Genomic DNA, 27,874 nt, shown 5'->3' on the forward strand with positions numbered 1-27,874 from the left:
AGCAAGTAACAGCGTCACATTCCTCATTGGTATAATCCATTCAGAGGCATACCCTGTGGGGATGGGGGTGGCCGCTGCATCGTCATCTGGCGGTGAAACATGAGTCACATGCGTGATAATGTATTCTAAACAAATAGCTCGTTCGAATTATGGCAGAACACTTCAGAATTTTTTTCCTTCCAAACATCACCGCCAAACGATGTACGAATATGAAACTTCCTGGCAGGTTAAAACTGTGTGCTGTACCGAGACTCGAACTCGGGACCTTTGCCTTTCGCGGGCAAGTGCTCTACCACTGAGCTACCCAAGCACGACTCACGCCCCGTCCTCACAGCTTTACTTCTGCCAGTACCTCTTCTCCTACCTGCCAAACTTAACAGAAGCTCATCTCATTCTGGAAACATCCCCCAGACTGTGGCTAAGCCATGTCTCCGCAAGGTTTGCAGAAGAGCTTCTGTTAAGTTTGGAAGGTATGAGACGAGGTACTGGCAGAAGTAAAGCTGTGAGGACGGGGCGTGAGTCGTGCTTGGGTAGCTCAGTGGTAGAGCACTTGCCCGCGAAAGGCAAAGGTCCCGAGTTCGAGTCTCGGTCCGGCATACAGTTTTAATCTGCCAGGAAGTTTCATATCAGCGCACACTCCGCTGCAGAGTGAAAATCTTATTATGTACGAACAATTAGCAAACCGGATAATAGGGAGCTCGCTGAATCTTCCGTTGTAATTCCTACTGATTTAGGTCGACAAATTCAAGTTATTCGCAAATTCTGTCAAGCCCAGCTCCGTCGACATAACCTATAATGGCACGGGAAGCTCACAGCTCACGTGACTGTATTTGATACTCAACGCGGATCACCGCATACCGGCTGACTCACCTAACCAAGGTCACAAGAGTGTCCTCTGCTCAACCGAAGGCATTCGCCGCGTCGGTTGGCAGGCAGCTGTGTTGTGCTCGCGAATAAGGGACGTGTCTGTGCACCAGTTAACAGCATCTGTCAACAGGTACCGCTCAAATGCAAAGTGAATTCACTGCGCACAGATTAACTCCTGCAACGCACGGACTGAGCCTGCCTGTCCCCACAACACACACACTGTTACGGGTTATGACGTTACGTTGCACATGTTGCTAATGACGCCCAACTGCGCAAATTGTGAGTGTAATACTATCACAAACACGACATACACTTGAATTGTTAAGTAAACAAAACTAAATATCTCAGAGCATATGAACCAGAAAACGAAACAGCTACGCGTCCCTCATGTTTCAGTTAAATCGAAATAACTTTTATACCACGTAAAATAGACGCGGAGTGTGACTATTTTTTCTTCCTAGCTGGAAAAAGGATTCTCGTTTAACAAATTATGCCTATACCGCCTGTTCCAATTAGTTTAGAAGACGACAGTTTTAACTTAAGTATAGGTACATTCATACAAATAATAGTATCGACGATGTTCAAAGAATTGTGCTCTAACAACAGAGCCGGCAGGATTGTTTCAGTTTCGTACATCATTTCTCTCTCTCTGTCTCTCTCTCTCTCTCACCTCACACACACACACACACACACACACACACACACACACCAAAAAACCGCGTCATAAATCAGGGGTAATAATATTTATTTACCATAATGACACCATTGTTTTACCTTATTAGCGACTTGTTCCGAGCTCTTTTCTTTATATTTAGGTTTTACACGCCTTTTTTAATTATTGAATGTGTGTATCAAGAGTTTAGAATGTCCGCTAATAAACAAGTGTGATAAACAACGCAATGGAGATTGGAATTACTGTAAATCAAATGAGACTTTGCCACAGTAATATCAGAAATTGAGTCCGCCTTGATGCAAAACACCTTGTTATTCGTTTATTTCTTTATTCTCGCAAGAGAATAAAGAAATAAACGCATTACAAGGTGATTAGCATCAAGGCGGACTCAATTTCTGATATTACTGTTTTTTTTATGCAAAGACGGACAAAATGGAAGAGTTCCAAGATAAGGTTATTGAGTCTTTATTAGTTGAGTAAAATGCCTTTTAGATCTCCGTGAAAGAAATTTTTCACCTTAATACCTCTGAAGATGGCCAACAAGACGAAAAATCATTTTTACTGTTAATGTTCCTCTCTTAAGTTGGCGTGGGCGATGTTTTTTTCCGGCTGTAGATGTCGTCCAAGAGTTTTGTTTACCAGAATGAAAACAGTATTTTTTCTGAATCACTGCACAACAAAAACACGTATCGCCAGTGTAAGATGGTGCTACGTCAATAATCTGCAACACGGGTGGACATTTATCTTTTTAGCTGTCCTGCGTAGTTATCCAGAGAGCGTGGCTAAGTGCGTCTTCGTTGGTTTCTCCAGGAGGCAGAAAGGGGCTCAAAAACACAAAACAGGGTGGGTGCCCCCTGCCCTACAACACAACACAACACAACACAACACGGCATGGTGGCAGCGCTGGTCTGTCTGTGTAAACAAGGACGCTGCCGCAGCAGGCCGTGGCGTCACAACACTGAACTCACTGTGCCGTCAACACGGCGCCCTGTCTAACAGAAACACCGGCGGCGACTACTCTCTTGTGCATAAATAGCAGCACCGAAAAAAAAATGCTTTCTGAAGTGTTATTACGACGCAACAGAGTGAACAGAAATGTGCACTGTAGTACATGTTGATCCTACATACATGCAGGTGCCGACTGCGATATTAAGCGATTTAAGTACAGTTTCTACATGTGTTCTCTGCATTCCACTATTAGAGGTGCAGCAGAGGGTGTTATCGGACTAAGCAGCTATCTCTACCACGTGTTTAGAACAAATTCCTTACCCAGTTCATTCTAGCACAGCTTCACTAGTTAGGGAAAATATCAGCAGACGAGTCTACCGTTCCCTGTATTACATTAGCAAATTATCATCATAAACAACGCATCGCTGGCCTAATCGATGTCTGGGTCAAAAACCCTAAAGCTTTCATATTCAAAACGTATTTCATACAAACTTTCTGGTAATGTGTCTTTTATGCATCCTCAAAATCGTTACACACACTGTGTGAGTGATTAAACACTAAAAAATTATCAAATTAAAATTGTATTTCATCTGAACGGTCTGTTGAGGCGTGTTTAAGTCTTTCTATTTTATTACGGTATGTGATCAACTACATTAGTGCCGTGTTTTTCTTTCAAAATCTTTAGCTTGAGCGTCGCTCCAGGCTTCAAGCGTCTTAACACACAGGCACCATGAATTCCTCTCCTGTGTCTCGTATTAACGTTCTGCAATCACTTTAAAATGTTAACAGCAAACGCGTGTATCGTATTTGCTGCATATGGTCTCGGAGTACTTATTTATATGCTCTTTTTAAGATTGAGACTAAGTAAAAAACCATGATTGTACTAATTCAGTCACCTCTTATGCTAATGACCCAGAAGCGTTTCGACGACCATACTGTCATCATCAAGTACGTTTTACACTTTTCTTTTTTACATCGTGTAACGTGCTTGTGGTACACTTAATGTGTCATCTGCGTGTCTGCCGACGATATGACAAGGACTTCATTGCAACTGTTAAAACAGGGCACCACTGAAAGGTATTTTACACATTTCTATATGGACGTCAGAGCTGTACACCTACTGAAGTTGCAGAAACGTTGATGCAAGACGTGTGTAACTTTCTAGTCACATGTGTGTGAACTGTCAAACAGGGGACACACGTGCGTGCCACAAGTCCAACGCATGATGTAAATAAAAATGAAGTCCACCTGATCATTATGGCATGACAACGAAAACGCCTTGTGGAGTTCAAAATAAAAAGTGACTTAAATAGTAAATTGCTGATTTTGTAGTTGTACTATCTTGATGAACAGTCCATTCTTTTAGTAAGTAACAAGTGATGCACATCTATGGCAGGACGGCATAAAATTTGGCGGGTAGCACGAGGTGTGGCGTGACCGCCTTACTCAGCGCTCAATTGGGCAATAAGAAGCGACGGCGCCGTGTCAAGGCCGTGGGCCCACGTGCTCTGTGGCGCCAGCGCGCTGATAAACAACACGGCGTACACACGCACGTCTGCCGGGCGGAGCACACCTCTGCCAACACCTGTCCGTATCTAATCTCGCGGGGCGGCGATAGGAGGCCAGTGGAGTGGAGTGAGCGAGGCTAACAGGTGCCGGCGGGACAGACCAGCGCCGCCGCCAGCTGACCAGCCGAGGAAAGCGGCCACCAACCTCGAGTAGTGTGCGGTGTTGCTGGACGACGGCCCGCGCCGCTGGCGGTGTGGCGGCGCTGCGCTCGGCTGCAGGCAGACAGAGGACCACGGGGCTGGCTGGCTGGCAGGCGGCTGCTGGCGCGCACTGATCACTGGCGGCACATCACTTCACTGGCGGCGGCGCGGCGCGACTGCCGCCGGCATGACCGCCTCTCTCGCTCCCCATCGCGGCGCGCAGTAATTGCGGTATCGACCCGCGTGGCGCACGCACGCACGCACGCACTCACACACAGACACGGGCGCCACGTCTCGCACCGCGCACGCGCACTGGAGCCGTTCCGCAGCTCCGCACTCCTCGGCAGTTGGCACGCGACTGCTGGCCGCGCGGGCCGGGCGCGCTGCCACTGCGCAGCCACGCTCGCGCACGCAGGGCTGCCAACAGCGCAGCGCGACAAGTGGCCGACGCTGGCTGACGGCGCTCCGTTCCAGTATACGCCGCCCATCTGCTCAGTGTCTGGTCTATCACCAAAACAACAAATCTCAAGTAAGGCGGGTGGCTCATATTTCTGTACTCCTGCTGACGAGAGAATTGCTAAATGGTTGGAAGAGGCAAAACCTGATTTTTTTTTTTTTTTATTATAACAGGTAGTTGGATTCTGACTTTTAACTCTAGTATCAGCTGTGGGAATTTAAGGAGATGGGACCTGGATAAACTGACTAGACCAGAGGTTGTACAGAGTTTCAGGGAGAGCGTAAGGGAACAATTGACAGAAATGGGAGAAAGAAATACAGTAGAAGAAGAATGGGTAGCTTTGAGGGATGAAGTAGTGAAGGCAGCAGAGGATCAAATAGGTAAAAAGACGAGGGCTAGTAGAAATCCTTGGGTGACAGAAGAAATATTGAATTTAATTGACGAAAGGAGAAAATATAAAAATGCAGTAAATGAAGCAGGCAAAGCGGAATGCAAACGTCTCAAAAATGAGATCGACAGGAAGTGCAAAATGGCTAAGCAGGGACGGCTGCAGGACAAATGTAAGGATGTGGAGGCTTATCTCACTAGGGGTAAGATAGATACTGCCTGCAGGAAAATTAAAGAGACCTTTGGAGATAAGAGAACGACTTGTATGAATATCAAGAGCTCAGATGGAAACCCAGTTCTAAGCAAAGAAGGAAAACCAGAAAGGCGGAAGGAATATATAGAGGGTCTATACAAGGGCGATGTACTTGAGGACAATATTATGGAAATGGAAGAGGATGTAGATGAAGATGAAATGGGAGATATGATACTGCGTGAAGAGTTTGACAGAGCACTGAAAGACCTGAGTCGAAACAAGGCCCCGGCAGTAGACAACATTCCATTAGAACTACTGACGGCCTTGGGAGACTCTGACAAAACTCTACCATCTGGTGAGCAAGATGTACGAGACAGGCGAAATACCCTCAGACTTCAAGAAGAATATAATAATTCCAATTCCAAAGAAAGCACGTGTTGACAGATGTGAAAATTACCGAACTATGAGTTTAATAAGTCACAGCTGCAAAATACTAACGCGAATTCTTTACAGACGAATGGAAAAACTGGTAAAGCTGACCTCGGGGAAGATCAGCTTGGATCCCGTAGAAATGTCGGAACACGTGAGGCAATACTCACCCTACGACTTACCTTAGAAGAAAGATTAAGGAAAGGCAAACCTACGTTTCTAGCATTTGTAGACTTAGGGAAAGTTTTTGACAATATTGACTGGAATACTCTCTTTCAAATTCTAAAGGAGGCAGTGGTAAAATACAGGGAGCGAAAGGCTATTTACAATTTGTACAGACACCAGATGGCAGTTATAAGAGTCGAGGGGCATGAAAGGGAAGCAGTGGTTGGGATGGGAGTGAGACAGGGTTGTAGCCTATCCCCGATGTTATTCAATCTGTATATTGAGCAAGCAGTAAAGGAAACAAAAGAAAAATTCGGCGTAGGTATTAAAATCCATGGAGAAGAAATAAAAACTTTGAGGTTCGCCGACGGCATTGTAATTCTGTCAGATACAGCAAAGGACTTGGAAGAGCAGTTGAACGGAATGGGCAGTGTCTTGAAAGGAGGATATAACATGAACATCAACAAAAGCAAAACGAGGATAATGGAATGTAGTCGAATTAAGTCGGGTGATGCTGAGGGAATTAGATTAAGAAATGAGACACTTAAAGTAGTAAAGGAGTTTTGCTATTTGTGGAGCAAAATAACTGATGATGGTCGAAGTAGAAAGGATATAAAATGTAGACTGGGAATGGCAAGGAAAGCGTTTCTGAAGAAGAAAAATTTGTTAACATCGAGTATAGATTTAAGAGTCAGAAAGTCTTTTCTGAAAGTATTTTTTATGGAGTGTAGCCATGTATGGAAGTGAAACATGGACGATAAATAGTTTGGACAAGAAGAGAATAGAAGCTTTCGAAATGTGGTGCTACAGAAGAATGCTGAAGATATAATGGGTAATCACATAACTAATGAGGAGGTATTGAATAGAATTGGGGAGAAGAGGAGTTTGTGTGCACAACTTGACTAGAAGAAGGGACCGGTTGGTAGGACATGGTCTGAGACATCAAGAGATCACAAATTTAGCATTGGAGGGCAGCGTGGAGGGCAAAAATCGTAGAGGCAGACCAAGAGATGAATATACTAAGCAGATTCAGAAGGATGTTGGTTGCAGTAGGTACTGGGAGATGAAGAAGCTTGCACAGGATAGAGTAGCATGGAGAGCTGCGTCAGACCGGTCTCAGGACTCAAGACCACAACAACATTTGCTGTTGGACCCGTGAACGATTTACACTCGTGGAATAGAGAGGAAAAAACACTACACTCCTGTCGCAAAAAGCGTGATGCACCTCAGGTTGTGAAGGCCCATCTTCGGGTACTTACTACTTCGTCGTTATTTGTACAACTCGTTCTACTTTGATTTGCTTCTGTTATCAGGTGCACTGACTTCTTGTACGTTGCACTGTAACACAACAACCCAACATCTGACGCATTTTTCAGCTACTTGATTTATTGAGTTTATAACCATCTGTTGTAAGTACCGTATACGATTAATTAATTTTCTGAGTAATTATTCATGAAATGTAGTGTACGTTGAGAGGATAAATAAGAATTATTGATGTCAGATCACCGTAGTAAACACGCTAGCCATGTCAGAGAAATTTCTTGAACATTGTAGCGTGTTTAGCCAATGAACAATTTGTCGAGAGAAACTTCATTGACCCGAGTCGTTAATGAATAGCAGGGTCCCTCCTTCCTTCCCCATAAATTCCGAGAAAGTCACAACTGAAAGAAATAGTCAATAGAAGACAAATCCAATTACATTAACAGTGAACTTTCAATAGAGTGATTGCTGTAATAGAAGGTAATGGCAACTATAGTTGCTCATACAGTACTGCACTAGTATTGTAGACAATCAGTTCAAATCAAAAGTGATTTAAATTGAAATTCTTATTTTATGACAAGGGCACAACGGCTTTCATGTAGTCAACGTAGTTTCAGAATTTTAGTTATGTTTTGTAAATGATGCTATGTGTGCGTGTCTACGTAACTTTAATACCGAAAGATAGTTGTTGCCATGAGTGAAAGTTATTACGCCATTAATCTGAAAAGCAGTCATCTGCAAAGTAATAATTAAAGAATGATAAACACTTTCTGTCACGATTAAACATATTTTCAAGCAGACAGAATTATCGTTAGTTACGTAACACAGAGCAGTTTCCATAAAATGTTGCTAGACATTGACTGTTATTGGTGATCATTATGGTAACTAACTCATTGCATTCCAAATTAACCTCTTTTGTCTTCACGGTACACGTGTCTTTTACATGTAAGCTAACGCGTGTGTATTTTGTCAAGTGGCTGTTTTGACTTTGCCACACGATATTCACGTGGTTTCAAAGTCATTATTGTCATTTACTAAACGTAAATTTTTGTTCTTTTTGGAGCTGGCAACCGTCTTATTCTGCAGTCTAAATTCATTCAAACTAAATTCTGGCATTCAACATTACGGTTAACTACACTGAGATTCTGCTTCATTACCATTTTTTTAATTTCGAATGCTGTTATACGTAGTGAAAAACACTCGTGCGAGAGCGATGAGGTTGTAACTATCTATATTCTATCGGTAAGCGGTTATCTTCGGTTTCGATGCTGGAAAATTGAGTAGACGTATCAGAATGAAACTTTCCATACACTGTAGAAACATATGTGCATTATAGTACCATCACAGATTTTGCACTTTACTGCGCTTTTCACAACACAGTTTATCTGTGCTTCAAGTCTGTGAAGTTGATAACAGACAAGGGTCAACATCTAGTAATCCCTGTACCAACAGCCGATTATCTGCAGATATTCCTTTATTTCGGTATAATTTGCAGAGACTGCGACGTCGTTACGTACAACAGAGATATCCACGAACAACCCTACGAAGTTGCTGACGTTACCCACGACATTATCGTCATCATCACCATCATCATCATCATCATCATCATCATCATCATCATCATCATCATCACCATCATCACCGTTATCGACAGTAAGGGACCCTTAACATTCCCACCACCAAGCTACTTTCACATCCGACGATTCCTCCGCATTAAAAACAACTTGTAGACTTCTGTGGCCTTCAGACTGTGGGCTGTTCTGCTGCCTTTCTCCACGCTTGTCTTCCGTCCAAGTCTTTCGATCTCTGTGTAGCCGCTGCATGCAGCCTGCATCCACTTGAGTCTGCTTACTGTACTCAGTCCTCGATGTCTCTCTCTACAGTTCTGACTTTCCACTACTTCTCTCCATAACCAAGTAACCTTTTCCATCATGCCTTAGGATGCATTCTACTAATCTCTCCCTTCCTAGTTGTGGTGCAAAACTCTTCTGTCTCTATTTCGATTCTGCACCTCATCTGTAGTTACTCGTTCTATCTATCTAATTACCATTCTTCTGTAGCACCTCATTTCAGAAGTTTTGAATTTATTTTTGCCTTAACTGTTTCAGATCCATGTTGAGTTATTTTTCAAACAGATACTTCCATAAAAGAATTCTAATACTTAAAATTTATAATCATTGTTTAGAGATTTTACTATCTATTCGAATCCTGCTCTTCCGCGTCCTTTGAAGTCTCTGGCAGAATTCCCATCTCATTAGCAAATCTTAGCTTCTTAGTGAGGATTCAGCTTCATTTTAATATGCTACGCTGCCCCGTCTGCTGTGGATTTTAAATACTGTACTGTTGTCGAGGAATGGCTTTCTGCACAACACTGGACGCACACAGCACAACTGTATGTAACTCATGAACGACAGCGTAAGTTTTCTAGCAGTCTACCACAGCTGACTGTTTGCTTTTGGCTGCTCAGGTAGTTTCTAATCAATTTCTTGTCCCCCACCTTAAGAAAAAATATCTCCCTATGTTTTTTAAAGTTTCTTGGAATAATAGCGATAAATGATGCTTTAGTAGCCTTTTGGTCATTAATTACGTCTGTAAGTTCACTGAATCGTATATTTCAGGCGTTTTTGTTGTCAGCACTTCCGAAACGATCACGTAGCGAGTATATTGCCTAGTCAACTGAACAAAGCTCATTAGGAAAGCACGATTATTAATTAAAATGTGCTGAGATTATGACACATTGAAATCTCGCCATGTCACTAGTGTGAGGGAATTTAAGTGCGATATTTTTCAAGCTCTCTCAGAAGTACTTCAAGATTTGATGCTGCTGGGCGATAAAAGATTCGGTTACAATTTTTGACTCGCCTTTTAAGCTTATCTTTACTCAGATTGTATCGCATTTTGATTTTTGACACGATAAACATACCGCGACACGCTTACTTTTCAGACGATCTTTCCTGTATGGATAAAATCTGCAATGTGTGATACCGCCGCTGTTTATTTCCGCTTGAAGCCGCATTACTGTCGTATACAGGGTGGTCCATTGATCGTGACCGGGCCAAATATCTCACGAAATAAGCGTCAAACGAAAAAACTACAAAGAACGAAACTTGTCTAGCTTCAAGGGGGAAACCAGATGACGCTATGGTTGGCCCGCTAGATGGCACTGCCATAGGTCAAAAGGATATCAACTGCGTTTTTTTAAAATAGGAACCCCCATTTTTTGTAACATATTCTTGTAGTACGTAAAGAAATATGAATGTTTTAGTTGGACCACTTCTTTCGCTTCGTGATAGATGGCGCTGTAATAGTCACAAACATATGGCTCACAGTTTCAGACGAACAGTTGGTAACATATAGGTTTTTTAAATTAAAATACAGATCGTAGGTACGTTTGAACATTTTATTTCGGTTGTTCCAATGTGATACATGTACCTTTGTGAACTTATCATTTCTGAGAAGGCATGCTGTTACAGCGTGATTACCTGTAAATACCACATTAATTCAATAAATGCTCAAAATGATGTCCGTCAACCTCAATGCATTTGGCAATACGTGTAACGACATTCCTCTCAACAGCGAGTATTTCGCCTTCCGTAATGTTCGCACATGCATTGACAATTCGCTGGCGAATGTAGTCAGGCGTTGTCGGTGGATCACGATATCAAATGTCCTTCAACTTTCCCCACAGAAAGAAATCCGGGGACGTCAGATCCGGTGAACGTGCGGGCCATGGTATGGTGCTTCGACGACTAATCCACCTGTCATGAAAAATGCTATTGAATACCTCTTCAACCGCACGCGAGCTATCTGCCGGACGTCCATCATGTTGGAAGTACATCGCCATTCTGTCAAGCAGTGAAACATCTTGCAGTAACATCGGTAGAACATTACGTAGGAAATCAGCATACAATGCACCATTTAGATTGCCATCGATGAAATGGGGCCAATTATCCTTCCTCCCATAATGCCGCACCATACATTAACCCGCCAAGGTCGCTGATGTTCCACTTGTCGCAGCCATCGCGGATTTTCCGTTGCCCAGTAGTGCATATTATGCCGGTTTACGTTACGCTTCGTCGCTAAATAGAACGCGTACGAAAAATGTGTCATCGTCCCGTAATTTCTCTTGTGCCCAGTGGCAGGACTGTACACGACGTTCAAAGTCGTCGCCATGCAATTCCTGGTGCATAGAAATATGGTACGGGTGCAATAGATGTTGATGTAGCATTCTCAACAACGACGTTTTTGAGATTTCCGATTCTCGCGCAATTTGTCTGCTACTGATGTGCGGATTGGCCGCGACAGCAGCTGAAACACCTACTTGTGCATCATCATTTGTTGCATTTCGTGGTTGGCGTTTCACATGTGGCTGAACACTTCCTGTTTCCTTAAATAATGTAACTATCCGGCGAACGGTCCGGACACTTGGATGATGTCGTCCAGGATACCGAGCAGCATACATAGCACACGCCCGTTGGGCATTTTGATCACAATAGCCATACATCAACACGATATCTACCTTTGCCGCAATTGGTAAACGGTCCATTTTAACACGGGTAATGTATCACGAAGCAAATACCGTCCGCACTGCGGAATGTTACGTGATACCACGTACTTATACGTTTGCGCCATCTATCACAAAGCGAAAACAGTGGTCCATCTAAAACATTCATATTTCTTTGCGTACTGCGAAAACAGTGGTCCATCTAAAACATTCATATTTCTTTGCGTACTACACGAATATGTAATAAAAATGGTGGTTCCTATTTTTAAAAAACGCGGTTGATATCCGTTTCACCTATGGCAGCGCCATCTAACGGGCCAACCATAGCGCCATCTGGTTTCCCCCTTCAAGCTAGACGGGTTTTGTTCTTTGCAGTTTTTTCGTTTGATGCTTATTTCGTGAGACATTTGGCCCGGTCACTATCAATGGACCACCTTATATACAGCTATGTACCCCTAGCTTTAGTCAACCATGGATTATATATTATCACCGATTTGCAGCGCCCAAGCTATAAACAAGGGCCTTCCCCCCCCCCCCCCCCCCCCTCCCCGCACCCACAACCTAGTTTATTCCCTTCCTCCTCCACTAAACCCCCTTTTCTTCCTACGTCTAGTAGACTCTGCACTTTACAGCTTGCAGTGCTCGAGTTATTTGTGTGCAGTTACGCCCCTCCCCCAACCTCCCAAACCGTTCCTGTCTGTCAAGACTTATGCCTTGTCTTACATGTTTTGTGAGGATACCGTGCAGCAAACGGACGAAATACAGTAACATAATATACAAAGACAAATACTAAAATCCTATGGTGTCTATAAATCATATTGTAAATAAAGACGTGTTATAGAAATGTATAAAATCTTATTACATAAAAAAACAGTATAGTTATCAAATGTTAAAGAACTACTCTCAAAGACGTTTGTAATTTTAAGTGAGATGAAAACAAGTGTATGTTATGTGTGTGTGGACATACCTAGCTACACAAGGAGCTTTTCAACGGGTTTGTTTTTATCTGTATCAAACCGGTTTTTATTTTTATTTTTAACAAACAAGTGTGGAATGCGGTACATAGTATCCACTATAATGTCATCATGGTATGTTTTTGATGCCATGACGTCTAACAGAAGCTTTTTTTAAAGGTATGAAAATGTAGAATTCCTATTTTCTCTTTTGTAATGGCAAATATAAATAATGATCGTACATGTACTCCACGTTAATGCATCACTTTACAGATGAAAAGATGACAGTCTTAAGTGTTGGAATCGATCGTCAGGAATAAATAGTAATGCGATCTTAGCTGTTAAATTTTCTTCAAAGCAATTACGAAACACTCCTGTTTGTCTCTAATTACGAGAAATTTGAAACAAACGAAAGGTTATAAACAACACCGCACCGACAACCTTAGCGTATTTTGCGGGACGGCAAAGTGGTAGTTTTTCAGACAGGAAGACCTCTTCAGAAAGATATCAGTTGCGTCCTGAGGAGAGTCGAAATTTTAGTCCGGTATCGTCGAAGTTTTTCCGAGTTGTGTTTCGTATCCTAATTAGCTATGGAACCTGTTAGACATCAGTGTAAGATGGATTCACGGCCTACGCCTAACAGCTCTCCTGTGAACACACTGCTTCCCATAGTCCATTGTTCTCGTTATAAGTGGGTAGTTGCATATCACTGCAGTGACCTCGCTGACAGAATTACGACGTGTACCACAACGAGGTGTATGCTGCTTGCATACGGCGAAGCTGATGGCGCCGCCAGAGTGCCTGCAGAAAGCTTTACCTACAGCAGTGCTGTACGTTACAGAAGATTGGCAGCAGCTGGGAGAAAAAACGACGAGAGACTGCACAGTTGCGAGTAGGCAAAATGTTTATCGCCTGGAGCTTTTCTGGAACTGCGGCGTTACGTACAGCGAAGCATTTTTTTGTGCTTTCTACATTCACCTGTATGTGCAGTTGTGTTGACTGATACTGAGAAATTCCCGGTACTGGTTGTTGTTGTTGTTGTTGTTGCTGTGGTCTTCAGTCCTGAGACTGGTTTGATGCAGCTCTCCACGCTACTCTATCCTGTGCAAGCTTCTTCATCTCCCAGTACCTACTGCAGCCTACATCCTTCTGAATCTGTTTAGTGTATTCATCTCTTGGTCTCCCTCTACGATTTTTACCCTCCACGCTGCCCTCCAGTACTAAATTGGTGATCCCTCGATGTCACAGAACATGTCCTACCAACCGATCCCTTCTTCTAGTCAAGTTGTGCCACAAACTCCTCTTCTCCCCAATTCTATTCAATACCTCCTCATTAGTTATGTGACCTACTCATTAAATCTTCAGCATTCTTCTGTAGCACCACATTTCGAAAGCTTCTATTCTCTTCTTGTCTAAGCTATTTATCGTTCTCGTTTCACTTCCATACATGGCTACACTCCATACAAATACTTTTAGAAACTACTTCCTGACATTTAAATCTATACTCGATGTTAACAAATTTCTCTTCTTCAGAAACGCTTTCCTTGCCATTGCAAGTCTACATTTTATATCCTCTCTACGTCGACCATCATCAGTTATTTTGCTCCCCAAACAGCTAAACTCCTTTACTACTTTAAGTGTCTCATTTCCTAATCTAATTCCCTCAGCATCACCTTGTGAATATTGTATCAATTATTCTGCACTTATGTCCGGTATTCTATGTCAAAAACGTATAACGCACTTCCGCAATCTGTTCGAAGGTATGCTCTTGGAGAGCTCGTTATGGAATACTTCGTTAAGAAACATTCTACTAGCACTCGCAAAGTGGCGCCAGTGTTGGGCACATCCGCTGCTGACGTGGGAGAGTATTCCGCAAAAAAAAAAAAAAAAAAAAAAAAAAAAAAAAAAAAAAAAAAAAAAAATATATATATATATATATATATATATATATATATACACATATATATATATGCATCTGCAAAAAGTTTTTGAAGTAGCATTGGAGTCTAACCACGACGAGTACAGTTACCTCTAAATGCTCCGACTACAATTCCCGACTCTGGTGATCTTCACCGTTGAATGCACGTCCACTTGAGAGGCCTTGAGAACTTGCATAACGTTTATGCTAGAGAAGACGAAAATACCCTTGCGCAAGTAAGCAACCTAGGTCAATGTGACCGTATTGGCTGGGATAATTTGTGCTCGGATCTTAAAACTGTATCTAATGCCAACCAAACGAGGCTGACAATCCTTCAATTTTCTCAGATACGTTCCTCCTACCGTATTCCTAGGTATGACAGCGGCTTTCTCAGGTAACGGGGCTGCAAAACGATAGAGGTGCAACTCACCATCTGACAATCAGGTGCCCCAAATGACGGGCTGGTAGAGGAGCACCAGCAGCATGGCCACCACAGTTACCAGGTCTCTTCCGCCTCTCGTTTCCTGTGGTGCACTACGAAGATTAAGGTGTATGTGACTGCCGTAATACCCAAGGAGGACCTCACTGCAGGAATCCACGCTGTGACGAAATACTGACCATACAGGTGCACTTCCTGCACCGCGTGCGTCAGCCTCCAGTGGTCCGAGTTCAAAACTCTCAACCCATCTTACAATGTCTTGCACAGACAAACGCTACTGTTGGCTTAACGAAACGTGGAAGGAACATCCGAGCCGCCGCCTAACTTGGCCAAACTACTCATTTCACGCAGGGGCTCCGTCTTAGAAAATAATCGGCTTGCTGCCCGGAATAAGTACTGAGCGATGTCGTTCTTCCTTCTGTACACCCTGTATATGGCCTTGTAACAGCCGAACCAGGCTTGTCAGCACCTGCTGGTACACTTCCCGCTCGACACCCAAACACACACACACATACATACACACACATTACATTTCTAAACCACACAATTTTAGAAAGACGAAACCCGGTTTTCTTAAACCTTTATTTGTGTTGTGTTCGTAAGTTGGATCGTAAGTCCCTTTTCCTTGTCCGATCATATATCGGTTATTTGAGCACCTCTTATGTCGCTGGAATGGTGCCAATATATCACGTCTGCACGATGAAGCGAGGTTATTGGTATCTTCGTAATATCCACTTGGTGGTTATAATTTAACTGACAGTGTTTCGAGAGCTGCATTGTGGGTTGTAGACATCACGGGACGCTGAAATATTATAGATACGTTTATTAATCGGTGCGCAGGCGGACTGTGCTGGAAAAAAATAAAAAAATAAAAAAAAAACAATTGTTCAGCTCTCTGCCACCAGGTGAAAACATGGCGCTGTAGCAGTCAGAATGTGATGTGCGTACAGGAAAAGTGGAGGAGAGGTATGTCATCGTATGCTGTACTTCAGATCAGGAAGAGCCCAGATATATCCAAGATGCTGACGGTCTTGCCGATATCCTCACCTTGCAGATAACCAGAAGTCGCATGGACTTAGGTAGGGGTTTCTGGAAAGCGACACATCTTGAAATTGCCTAGAGATGGTGTGGCCTCACCAAAGATCTCTCGAAACAAATCATTCACCTGGCAAGCGACGTATGGTGTTGCCCTATCTTGCATGAGGGTAGTGGTGCAGACACAGTTGCGTTCTTGCACAGCTGGAATCACGTGTTGCACGAGGCAGATGTCATTGCACACCTAACAGGCCTCCGAACCGTCGTCTCCTTCAGGAAGAACTGACCGACAATGAAGGAGCTTGTGAAGCGCCACCACACAGTCACATTAGCTGTGTGCAGTGGATGTACCCGGACAACGTGTGGCGTGTTGACCCCTTATGTGACAGTTCTGAACATTCAACGCATCGTGCAGAGTAAAATGTGATCCAAAGAATATTCCCCACCAACGTGCCATCCATTTTCGTGCGTGTCAAAAAACGAAGAGAAAAGTCAAGGTGCTGGCCTTCGTTTGGTGTACATTTTGAAAACAGAAGGCCTAACAGTGTAAAATGCGCCTCAAAAACTTCTGAATTGTTGACCAGGGCAGAGACAATTCCTGTGTCACAGCTCGAGCACTGGCTGCAAAACATGAGGCGTGTCTGCACGGTCGACTTTAGCTACCGCAACTTACTAAGAAACTGCCATGGGAATTAGCCGCCTCCCTCGATCTGCTGCACTACCTAACTCACCTGTATCTTCCAATTTCTTGATCATATTCTTTGACATGGGGTCTCTCCACATCTATTTCTATCGGCGATCCTTCGTAATCCAGCCCTGCTATTGCTGCCGACTGATAAAACAACTTTACCTGCAGTACTTGGGTTTTCTTCTCAGTAGCCATTGCGTTTCGTACGGAAAATTCAACTTCATACCAACAGTGTCGTCACAAAAGAAACCAATACGCGTGGCCAGGCGACAAACATAGTGACGTCAAAATAGGAAGCATTTCACATTCTGACTGCTTACAGCGCCATATTTTCACCTGGTGATGTAAAGAGGAACTATATTTTGTTTTTCACTGTACTCTGCAAGTGTGACGATTAATGAACACACCTACGATGCCTCAGCGTCCTGCGATGTATACTGCCCGCAGTGCAGCGCTTGGAGCACCGACAGTTCAATTACAACCGGCCGGTTCGTTACTAACGAGATAAAACGGTTGCAAAATTTCAGTTGCAGGTTGCCTGTCAAACAGTTTTCAGGGGCACAAAAATTTCATTACTGACCAAATTAAAAAGTTTAAAATGCTGTCATAATCTACTTTGTAACAAGTACAGTTTTACAGTAAAAGCTTAATAGCGTGAGACAAAGTGAGAAACTGTATAGATGTTTTGAGGAAGGGTAACGCGTGGAGTGCAAGTTAATTAGACTGTATTCATCCAGCATTTGCGAATGACAGCAGTTAGCGACTTCCAACGAAGTTTGCACGGAATTTCAAACCTGTTAGATACTTTCTCTCGATGACAGCCCCCACAAAACAATGAAAGAAAAAAAGTCCGTCGCTGTTCTTGCAGTAATATTTAGACATGAGGAATGGCGTTTATTTTTATTACATCTTTGCCACTACCTCTATTCGAAACATATTTTACATACAGTTTTCAAATATACTACTGAACGTACCTGCAAAAGTTTATTATGTACGCCACATAGTTTGGAAAATACGATATCACGAACACTGAGACGCCTGAAAAACTGGCTTTTCTTAAAACAGAGTGATTCGATTGTTTATTTAAGAGTAGGAGGTGGGGTTACTGATTTGTAATAAACAGAGAGTACGATTTTCTTATGAATGTGAATTAACTCTTACACGGGAGACTGTAAAAGAGACGATGGTCAAAAATCGTATCCCTGCCACTTTATGAGTTCGAAACTTATTAACCCACCCAAATTACGCACGTTATGGGAAAGTGCGATGTGGTCACTTATCGATCTTTCTGAGACTTGGAGTGAATAGAAATTTTCTGAATGAGCTACGATACATTTATATACCTGGACACAGAATTAACAAACTTTGCTCACCAGTCCTTAATTGTGAACGACAGCCTTTGTCATCAAAATGAAGTGTTTGTATATGAGTTACAAATTAGCTAGCCACGCAAAATGTGGGTTTATTGTCAGTCAGCTGAATTTTTCTAATGACACAAATATAAAGACAAAATTGGTCTCTCTTTAATGAAACAAAGGAAATGAATAAGCTTCTGCTCTGTCGAATACTCCACTGCACATAAAATCGCTCGTCTACATTCACCGTTATTTAAAAAAAACAAAAAAAAAACAAGTAGGAACCTGACAAGCACGTTTCAAAAACAGTAGCGAAAGCGAATATTGGTTGTCGAAGATGAAATTAAGCACCTATAACAGCACTTTTAAAATCGGAGAGTTTTCATGGCAGCCAGAAACTGTATTGCGAAATTGGTTTACGAAAACCGGACCTGGCAGCATCATGTTAATGTGATGACACGCTTGTTAGGTGGTTTGGAAGGGCTTAATGTATAGTCGCACGGGGTCATCTACATCTGTGTTTTCCACAAGCAAAATCACGCTGTATGGTGGATGATAGATCATGCGTTTAAATGTGAATTTTAAATTTATCCCTGCGCATTGAATGTTCAGATTTCGAGGTCGCACGCGATAGTCGTTTAATTGATTGCACGATATTTTGACTGAGCACCACCTAGTCATCTGCAGACTGAAGAACACTTGCTCCGTTCCACACCACAAAGCGCGCTGGGAGTATTCCGCGGATGAGTCAGAATCAGATTGACAGACAACCGACACTTCCCGGAGATGGTGGGGTCCCATGCACTGTCGAACTGGTAGCCACTATCACGATTCATCAGGCTTTCCTACAGGTGTATTTCCACGGATTCTTTGATAATGAAGTCCCAAAAAGATGTTGCACTGATAAGAATAATAGTTCTATCATACTCCATTGAATGTCCAGTGCAAAGACAATGTTCGACAACACCGGACTTGCTTGGCTGCAAAAGGAGACTGCAACGCCGATATTGAGTGCAGCGTTCGTTCACGGTGCGCGTGGTCTGTCCTATGTAAGCCACACCACATTAACAGCGTATTGTGTGAAGTCTGGCCTTCCACAATAACAAGTCGTCCTTCACTTATCCCAAAAGGTCTGCTATCTTAGATGGTGGATGGAAAGTGACTTTCACCTGAAATTTACAGAGGATTCTTGCTATTTTAAACAAAATTTTGCTCACAAATGAGAAAAAGCTAAAGATTTTGCGGACGTGTTCTCCTCTTTATCCAATTTCTGATTCTTTTATTTTAATTGGAAGCTCTCTGTTAATCTGCTGGGTGGAATAGCCATCTTTTCTGAACACTGTCTTTTGGTGGGCGAGCTCTTTGGGCAAACTATCGACATCCGAGACAGTGTGAGCTCTGTGTACAAGTGTGCTGACATGAGGAAAGTTTCCAACCGATTTCTGATACCCAAACAGCAGCTGACCGGCGTTGCCTGGTGAAACGTTGTTGTGATGCCTCGTGTAAGGAGGAGAAATGCCTACCATCATGTTTCCGACTTTGATAAAGGTTGGATTGTACCCTATCGCGATTGCGGTTTATCGTATCGCGACATTGCTGTTCGCGTTGGTCGAGATCCAATTACTGTTAGCACAATATGGAATAGGTGGGTTCAGGAGGGTAATACGGAACGCCGTGCTGGATTCCAACGGCCTCGTATCACTAGCAGTCGAGATGATAGGCATCTTATCGGCATGATTGTAACGGATTGTGCAGCCACGTCTCGATCAATGAGTCAACAGATGGGGACGTTTGCAAGACAATAACCATCTGCACGAACAGTTCGACGACGTTTGCAGCAGCATGGACTATCAGCTCGGAGAAAAAAAAAAATGGCTCTGAACACTATGGGACTTAACATCTATGGTCATCAGTCCCCTAGAACTTAGAACTACTTAAACCTAACTAGCCTAAGGACATCACACAATATCCAGTCATCACGAGGCAGAGAAAATCCCTGACCCCGCCGGGAATCGAACCCGGGAACCCGGGCATGGGAGGCGAGAACGCTACCGCACGACCACGAGCTGCGGACTATCAGCTCGGAGACCATGGCTGCGGTTACTCTTGACGCTGCATCACAGACAGGATTTTTTCGGATGAATCCAGGTTCTGTTTACAGCATCATGATGGTCGTATCTGTGTTTGGCGACATCGCGGTGAACGCAAATTGGAAGCGTGTATTCGTCATCGCCATACTGGCGTATCACCCAGCGTGATGGTATGGGGTGCCATTGGTTACACGTCTCGGTCACCTCTTGTTCTCATTGACGGCACTTTGAACAGTGGACGTTACATTTCAGATGTGTTACGACCCGTGGCTCTACTCTTCATTCGATCCCTGCGAAACCCTACATTTCAGAAGGATAATGCACGACCGCATGTTGCAAGTCCTGTGCGGGCCTTTCTGGATACAGACAATATTCGACTGCTGCCCTGGCCAGGACATTCTCCACATCTCTCACCAATTGAAAACGTCTGGTCAATGGTGGCCGAGCAACTGGCTCGTCACAATACGCCAGCCACTACTCTTGATGAACTGTGGTATCGTGTTGAAGCTGCATGGGCAGCTGTACCTGTACACGCCATCCAAGCTCTGTTTGATGCAATGCCCAGGCGTATCAAGGCCGTTATTACGGCCAGAGGTGGTTGATCTGATTTCTCAGGATCTATGCACCCAAATTGCGTGAAAACGTAATCACATGTCGGTACTAGTATAATATATTTGTCCAATGAATATCCGTTTATCATCTGCATTTCTTCTTGGTGTAGCAATTTTAATGGCCAGTAATATATATAAATAAATTGAAAAATCTTGAAGATTCAGATCTGTACATGTAGATATGAGTGTGATATGTAAGTTGATTAGTAAGTTTTGACACATCCTAATTTTGTGTTTGGAAACTAAGGCACGTGACGTAACCGCTTGAGATGTATTATCTTCGTGGATCTAAAATTCTACACATGAAATTTTAAGTTAACCTTCAAATATCGTACATTGTAATGGAGCATGTTCCATAAAGAAAAAATATGGAACTAGATACTGGGCTGTCGGAAAACAAGAAAATAAGGTAATTGAAGAGTTTGAGACGTGGCGATGTTTAAAATTTTGTGGCTGAAACACGTAAAAAGAGAGTCTCCGAAGAATCAGTGAGCCGAGGAATTTACGAATAAAAGTGATAAGAAGAAAGGGCAGAATTAAAGGAGAAAGGACAAGAAACGAGGGAATAATGTCCATCGGAGTAGTTGGAGCCGTATAGGACGAAATTGTAGGTGGAAGAGGGAGTCTGGAATACACGGAGCAAGAAATTGAAGTCGTTGGTTATAAGTGCTGTTTTGACACGAAGATGTTCACACAGGACAGGAAATCGCATCAGACCAGTCCAAAACAGATGGGCGAAGAAACAAATTTTATGGAGACGGTGGTTTACAGCTTTTAAATAATTTTGAAAAACCATGATTTGGGACAACAGCTGTGCGTCACTTCTTTACTGGAACACTAACAGGTTCTCTCGAACGACAGGCATTATAAACAAAATTATTTGCGGGTCACTTAGATAACAAGACTGTCATGTCTGGACGCATGACCTGCAGTTACTGTTGTTCTCAATACCTCTGCATGTTGTTTTACAGAAACTCTTTTAATAAACAGGTGTCGCTCTGTTATTGAGCCAAATCATAGTTTTTCCAAATATATATATATATGTATATACTTTCGGCCGCTTGCGCCTCTGCGGACCTCCCAGGCCGCGGCCTTGAGTGCAGCCGGCCGGCCCACTTCCTGCCGCCGCGCCCTGTGACCTGTGACCTTAGTGCCGGTCCCTCGCGAGGACGACACCGAGATGAGATCGTCTCGGCGTTCGCCTTTCGCTTAGCACCCAATTTCTCCCGAAATTGTTCCCAAATTTCGTTCCGCAGCTCTCGCCAGATAGATGTCGCGCATCAGCCGGAGATCGGAGTCACCCGTTGGATCCCCGGAGGGCGCGACAGCGAGGAGGGCGCTGCGCTGGCCCGCCGGCTGCCCTCCAGCGGGCGAGGCGGCGGCGCTGGAGCGGCCGGTTCCGTCTGGAGAAAGCGCTCGGCGAGCGTTGCGTCAGCGTCAGCGTAAAAAGCGGCCGCCATTGCGTAACTGCTGCAGTCATCACTGGATCACGCCGTATGGGGAGCCAATGCGTTCCGTGTTACGAAATATCGCACGAGCCATACGATTCGTGCATCTCATCTTTAGTGCCGCGGATAGAGGCAGCCACGCTAATACGGCGTTTATGGACTTCCTAAAAGCTTTTTATTCGGCACCACATCGGCTATGCCTTAAGAAAATACGTGCAGATGGTCCAACTTATCAGATTTGTGAGTCGATCGAAAGTTTTATAAATGACAGGACGCAACACATTACCCCCGGGTGGAAAGTCATCTACAAGCGCTGGCGCGCCACAGGGAAGCTCAGTACGGCCGTTGCTTTTCGTGCTCTACACGAATTCATAGTAATATTAATTGCAATCACGGGCTATTCAGTGCCACAGGGAAATTTAGCACGAGCGTCGCTGTTTGTGTTACACATGAATGACATACTAATATTAATTGCAATCCCAGGCTTTACAATATTTTAACAATAACACCCATCTACTGCCTTTATAGAAATAATTTAGTACTCCGTCATCAGACCACGAGTTGCCTACCGGGACCATCCGACCGCCGTATCATCCTCAGTGGAGGATGCCGATAGGAGGGGTGTGGGGTCAGCACACCGCTGTCCCAGTCGCTATGATGGTATTCTTGACCGAATAGAAGTAATACTATGCCGCTATAGTAACTGTCCTATAAAGAGACAATATGTCTCGGTTTGCCAGGAATAGCCACTTGCATAACTTAAACTAAATCACGCTGAGGACAACACACACACACACACACACACACACACACACACACACACACACATGCCCGAGGGAGGACTCAAAACTCCGACGGGGGGAGCAGCGAGCATTTGGGAAACTCCCCTCCAGCTGAGAAAATAATCACGACGGTATGCTTCTGTGTGGTCAATTGACTGCAAGATATATTGGAATCCGGTCCAGTGAAGGATCCTTATGACAAGGCGTGGTTGTACAGTCATAGGAGTGGATTGTCCACCGCTGTGTTTTTGTCATAATAAACAGCCCAAGCTGTCTATAACAGATTTTGTGAGGAAGGCACTGATTTAACACGTGAAGTCTAGAATATATCGTAGCTATTCATGAACAAAAATAAAAGTTAAATAGAACGATGAATTCATTGGAAATAAAGTAGTAAATAATGTAGACAACAGGGTGGTGAAGGTAGTTCACTGTTGCATATTATATTTGCAGAAAAACATGGGAAGAAATATCATGTGCCTATATAAAACTGTTAAACGCTTGCCACTTTCCATGTAGAATTAATGACTCAAAAGTGTACCTAAGAGCAGTTAAGATTGCGTGGAACGGTGAACAATATTTGGCACATCCCTCAGGTAAATCAGCTACCGTGACAGCACATCAAAGCCTTCGCGCCGACTACACGGTACTGTAAAAGTCTAGCAATGACGATCCTTTACTGACTGCTGTTCATCACGAAATTAACTGACACTTCTGCCAGGTTAAAGCTGTCGCGTTACGAAGGCATACAGCACTGGAGAACAGCGATAAATCGCGCTGCTCAGTATCACCTGCAAAATCTTAAAGCTTTCAAACGTTGTTGCTGGACTGCCGCTCAGAAACCAAGTATTCTTGTCGAATACTACAGAGACCCACTAACTACTGCTCACGGAAACGGACTCAGTTCCCGCAGCAGACTGAAGGTCGACACTTTCCAACACTACAAAATCTGCCAACATACACATTTAAGTCAGAATCAAAATACAACGCTATCATGCAAACTTTTGCAACAAGAAATTACATATAAACTAGTCGCGCGGTTAGAGGCATCATGTTATGGATAGCGTGGCCCCTCCTGCTGGAGGCTCGAATCGGCCCTCGGGCATGGGTGTGCGTGTTGTTCTTAGTATAATTTAGTTTAAGTAGTGGGTAAATCTAGGGACCAATGACCTCAGCAGTTTCGTCCCTTAGCAATTCACACACATGTAAACTTCTGTGGATACACAAACGGATCATATCACACAGGCCGGCCGCAGTGGCCGTGCGGTTCTGGGCGCTGCAGTCTGGAACCGAGCGACCGCTACGGTCGAAGGTTCGAATCCTGCCTCGAGTATGGATGTGTGTGATGTCCTTAGGTTAGTTAGGTTTAAGTAGTTCTAAGTTCTAGGGGACTCATGACCTCAGATGTTAAGTCCCGTAGTGCTCTGAGCCCGCCGGCCGGAGTGGCCGTGCGGTTAAAGGCGCTGCAGTCTGGAACCACAGGACCATTACGGTCGCAGGTTCGAATCCTGCCTCGGGCATGGATGTTTGTGATGTCCTTAGGTTTAACTAGTTCTAAGTTCTAGGGGACTAATGACCTCAGAAGTTGAGTCCCATAGTGCTCAGAGCCATTTTTTGCTCTGAGCCATTTGAACCATTTTGTGGACTACGTGTAGCTCTTGTCAGTTTAACTGACATTAGTTTGGATCGAGCTAAGTTCGAGGTAAGCTGTATGGTTAGTTCGTGTCCACTGGACATTCAGCTCCAATCTGACAAATTGTTTATGAATGTGACGGTATTTGCTTGCCAATGGTATTATTAGAACTTTTGCTATCATTGTTCATAAAAATCAATATCACTTAAAAGCTACAGTTCATACAGCTTCAGGCAATGTTGCACTGACCTCGGGATGTCAAGATGCACAACTTGATACCCTCATTTATTAAGTAGGTCCGTTGGATGTAATTTCAGTATTTGTCCTGCGAGAAATGTTCCGTAGCTGCAAAGCGACACTTCCCGTAATATTTGTGTGTAATACTGCAGAACTGCAGAGCCACACTTTCGACCGTCGGCCATACATTCTTAACCACCGTTAGAGCCGGACTCACTCGGGAAATCCCATCCTCCGCCTGCGGCCGCGCGCCTTAGTGTTCAGCGCTGGGGAATACCACCACAACACCAACAGCAGCAGTACGCTAGTACATTGAGAGATTGATTAGCTTGCAATGTCTCAATGGTATTAAGAGCGTATTCTTTCTTACAGTGGTGTAGGGTCAAAAATGCATTCATTCCCTACATTAAAGAACATATAACGAGCAAAATCCGTATCTGAGATTCAAGCGCCAAATAGTAATGTTACAGAGTGCTTCTGCTTCGTTTCTGAGCGTAAAGGTTGACAACCCTGGGGCTTGCACTGTTATCAACAAAACTCTTCGCTAGTTAAAGCGACTTCTTTGACCCCATTTGGAAAAACTAATATTATTACATGTCAGACTGAACCAAATTAATTAATACACAATCCCGCAAAAAATAGCACACCCTTTTGGAGATTTCCAGTTCATTCGAGACTTATTAATGCAACATTGCACATGGAGTGCTGGAAATGATTACATTTAAAGATCGATGTCACAGGCGATGCTGAGGTACCAGGTTAGTAGGTGGTGTTGCCACCAGCAGCGGCAATGCTTGCACTGCTTCTGGCAGACAGTCTATCGTACAGTTGGCGAATACTGCCCTGGGGTACGCTGTGGCACGGCTGCTCCACCGGTTCACGTACTCCTGCAACAGTTGTTGGCTGAAGAGTGGCGTGAGCCACTGCTCGTCCCATCACATCTTCTGTTGGAGACAAGTCCGGAGATCGTGTTGGGCAGGAAGTTGCCGCTCGTCTTGCAGAGCACGTTGGTTTTCATAGGCAGTATTTGCGCGAGCGTTATCCTGTTGGAACAATACATAAGCTTCCTATTTTAAGAACGGCAAAAGAACGGGGCTAGCAGCATTTAGGAGGTACTGAACGCTACTTAGTGTCCCTGTCAGAAACACCAAAGGTGAACGAGAGTTGCAGCTTATCGCACCCCAGATCATAACACGTGGACAGATGCACTCCACGAGGCAGCGCTTACCGGATGTACGTCGCACGCGCAACCGACCGTCACTCGCGTGCCGGCAGAATCTGCTTTCATCAATGAGTACCACGGCGCGCCATTCCGTCTTCCAAGTGATCCTCTGACGGCAAAAGTCGAACCTCGCACGTCGGTGCTGTGGGGTGGCTGGAAGACGGGCTGGACGCGTGCGTGCCCGTAGTCCTACTAGCCGGCCGCTGTGGCCGAGCGGTTCTAGGCGCTTCAGTCCGGAACCACGCGGCTGCTACGGTCGCAGGGTCGAATCCTGCCTCGGGCATGGATGTGTGTGATGTCCTTAGGTTAGTTAGGTTTAAGTAGTTCTAAGTCTAGGGGACTGATGAGCTCAGAAGTTGAGTCCCATAGTGCTCAGAGCCACTTGAACCATTTTGTAGTCCTACTGTTAATGACAGGTTGGCAACAGTTCTTGCTGGCCCCCTTATCTGTGCCGTGGTAGCCGTACGATCTGCCACTGCTGCCGTTGCGTTACGGCGATCCTGGAGGACGCCTGTGCTGCGTGGACGTCCAGAACTGGCTGCGAGTGTGAGACTGTTCACGTGACCACTGATACCAACACCGTTGCACAACTGACGCAACGCGTCCAGTTTGTGTGTCCATCCTCCGAAAGGGCCATCCCATCACTCGGAAGACCTCAGTTTGACCCCTTTCAGAATCTCTCACTTGGCTGTAGGAAACACGAGTGCACCTCCGTGTCGTGGTTGGCTGCTTGCTTCACACGTCTGCACCACACTGGGCCTTGGTGGCTGTGGACATTCCCTATTAATGGGTAACCACAGACGGCACTCTGGTAGCCATGCCACTACGCTACCTGTTGGCGGACGACGTTGAAACCATTATATGTCTACTATCTTCCAGGTGGCAGATGCCGCCATCGCATTAAAATCGACGTTGTATTTCCAGGTGTCTTAACCTTTTTTTTCATCAGTGTATTTGATATGTCTACTATCTTCCAGGTGGCATATGCCGCCATCGGATTAAAATCGACGTCGTATTTCCAGGTGTCATAACTTTTTTTTTTCATCAGTGTATTTGGCCTCGCTGGTGAACATATTACATACGAATACAATGCTAACTTGTAATGGCCCTGATATCTGAACATAGGAAATTAAATTCATAGTAACAGACTAAGCCTACGGAATACGTGAATGTGTGTCAAGACTCGTCCCTAGAAATATACGAAAAACGTCACTGATAAAAAGAGGAGAGGAAAAGTACAAAGATTCTAAAGGTTAGATACCTGTTCAGGTAGTATAATAAGTTATGCCTAATGCATCAAGAACTAAAGTAATACAAGCGGTTTCAAGGTGCTTTTCCTCGTCTTTCACAGAAAGAATTTCACCGCTGTGTTTTTTCCGGCTGGATTCGCACTCCTTACACGCACAATTTCTTCCTGACATGACGCGCCTGAGATTCTTAAAATAATTTAAGAAATTACTTTACGGAAACAGCCTAACCGCCAGTAACATCTAAACATCATGGAACAACTGGTTTGCTGGTGCTACGAGTTTGAGTGCCACAATACCTGCCTTTGTAGATGTCGGTTTGTGACCAGGCCAGGCTTGCTGATCGGCGTCACATGTGCACGCGTTTTGAGGAGAAGTGGTGATGAGGACATCGACTACCTGCCGCCTTGCACCTCATGCCAGAGCCATCGTGCGTCGTCTAATGGGGCTGCTGACCCCATGTCCCGCACCCCATGCCAGGAACCAGCAGGGCTTATAAACTCACACACTATGGCCACCATGACAAAAGACAACATGCAGTTAACTGTGATCAAGTTCTGTCCAGTAAAAATTGTAGTACTAGCCAGTCACATCTCGACAGAATCGATCAACTCAGAGCTAATA

The 27,874-nt window shown here is 44.2% G+C and overlaps 1 protein-coding gene and 1 non-coding gene across 2 annotated transcripts in view; one reads left to right on the plus strand and one right to left on the minus strand.

Moving 5' to 3' along the window:
* Window positions 1–27,874, minus strand: part of LOC124598913 — a 732,917-nt gene that overhangs the window by 413,618 nt on the left and 291,425 nt on the right. The window lies entirely within an intron of this gene.
* On the plus strand, window positions 524–597 carry Trnas-cga. The gene has a single exon. It is a non-coding gene; the product is annotated as a tRNA-Ser (tRNA).

This window comes from Schistocerca americana, chromosome 1 (assembly GCF_021461395.2).
Source record: "Schistocerca americana isolate TAMUIC-IGC-003095 chromosome 1, iqSchAmer2.1, whole genome shotgun sequence".
In the NCBI taxonomy this organism is placed as follows: Eukaryota; Metazoa; Arthropoda; class Insecta; order Orthoptera; family Acrididae; genus Schistocerca; species Schistocerca americana.